Source organism: Acyrthosiphon pisum, chromosome X, assembly GCF_005508785.2.
Source record: "Acyrthosiphon pisum isolate AL4f chromosome X, pea_aphid_22Mar2018_4r6ur, whole genome shotgun sequence".
NCBI lineage: Eukaryota > Metazoa > Arthropoda > Insecta > Hemiptera > Aphididae > Acyrthosiphon > Acyrthosiphon pisum.
This window is the reverse complement of record NC_042493.1, coordinates 45,614,327-45,616,564: the sequence shown is the minus strand read 5'-3', so window position 1 is coordinate 45,616,564 and position 2,238 is coordinate 45,614,327.

Genomic DNA, 2,238 nt, shown 5'->3' with positions numbered 1-2,238 from the left:
ACTTATGAGGAAGCTTGTATTACATTTTCAAATCTTAGGTTTAAAAATAAAATTTTTATGAATTTATAATACACAATAATTTGCACATTTTCGTGACATTTTGTCAAAATTCGAACTCTAAATGCTTGTAAAAAAATGGTGACTGTATTTTTAACATTTTCCAACTGCTATTGTACCAATATATCAGGAGGCTCGTATTAAATTTTTAAGCTTTTTTACCCAACAACAAAATCGATTTTGGTTTTTGTTGTAATTGTAACTCTAAAAGAAATTACCGTAGATACATGAAATGTTGACTGAATGTTTATATTTATATTTTCTACACACCATAAGCTCCTAATTTATTGTTTCAAAGGCAGATGAAAAATATTAACAATCTTGATTACACTATCATTAATTTCGTTCTACATAAGTATATCAATGATTTGTATTTACTTTGCTATATTTTATGTACTTGGCCGCGTTGTCATTATACAATACCCTATATTTTTATTTAGCGAAACAATTCGTACATTAATTAATAGATTACCTTTAGTGCGTAGTTTATAATAATAATATTATAAAGACACTTCAATAATAAGACGTTCCCGTATGATAAGTGACTGATATATTTTTTTTTTTTACGCGGAAATGTATTGATATTATTATTATTATAAACGGACGCAAACAATAAACGTATATCCTGACTTCTTTTAAGAAGGCACCACATGACTGCTGTGGCCGACGTCTAATATTACGTGATGGTTGGGTGGGGAGTGGTGAGTGAAATATTGTTTTATACGGGTTACTACAACTTACGATAATTTATGACTAATACAACGACAAGGCTGATTGCCGAATGTATAAGAAGTTGCCTATAAAATGTTCCTTAGAATCCTGTAGTATGGAGGCCAAGGGTGGCCCTTAAAAATAGATGTTTAAATTTTTTTGACGGCACCATCCCATTTTTTGTTGATGCCCAATTCATGTTAAATTCATTTCTAAATAAATACATTTTTATACAATAAATTGCCTTAGCCATCCACCTTGCATGATAAATGGCACCTGGTACATGGAAAAACGTTGGCGTTTTTGGTTTTTCACCAAGAAAAATTAATGCCAATTATTCTAGTAATTCTTTATAATCGTTTCTAGGTTGAGCATTATTTAAATTGTTTTTTAAAAACTCTAAAAGTCTTTTCATTTCGGTTTAATCATTTTTTTACATCTTTTTCTGTAATTGAGAATTTATATAATAGGTAGAAGGTAGGTAAATTTTTTATCGTAAACTATAATACTCAACCTCAAAAAATAAACTTCAACAAAGAAAATAGATGAGTGTTTCATATATATATATATATACAATTGGTTTTAAGTATCGGAAACTATAGCTATGCGATATTATTATTAATGTAACATTAAATTAATTAAATGAAATATAAAAATGTTTGTTTAAAAAAAATATTTTGTTTGATTGAGGTTTTCCAAGTTTTTTTTTATACATTAATATAAGTACATTATTTATGAACTTAAAATATAATTTAGCACTACTAGGCTATCACACAAGTTCTCTCACTGGGGCCTGTTATTTTGTAATTACGCAATATGTTAATATAGGTAATAAAAATATATTACGTACATTTAAATTGCCTTACTTTTTAATTTTTGTTGAATATAACAAAAAATATAAAGAATAACCAAGACTGCTTCGGCCATTTCTGTATTAAAGTGTGATCTTGTGACGTCACGCGCCTATCATTTAATATTTAAAAATATTAATGATGAAATTAAAAAAATTTATTGTACTTACAAATTATATAAACATTTCAAAATGTATTTTATAAAATCAAAACTGTAATTTATTAAAAATTAAATATAGACTCATAATTAATTTTAAGAATATTTATTAAAAACATTACACAAAGGTAAAATGAAAAAAGGATAGATTAATGGCTGATAATTAAATTAAAAAAACTGTTAATATTGTTTTTCAACAATAATACATTATAAATAAATATATCAATGATTTATACGAGGTTATTTTTGAAATGTATCGACCATTTCTGACCAGTGATTGATGTTGATTTTTGGAATTAATTGGGAACTACAGAGGAGCAAATCAGCCATTTCAGTATCAAAAATACTTTTTTCTGCATCATTGTGACATTATTGCTGTTATCACAAAAGATTCTGGGCAAGCGTCACTTTTCTGATTTCTGTCAGTTGATCTTAAATATTATAAAAAACATAGTTAAAATC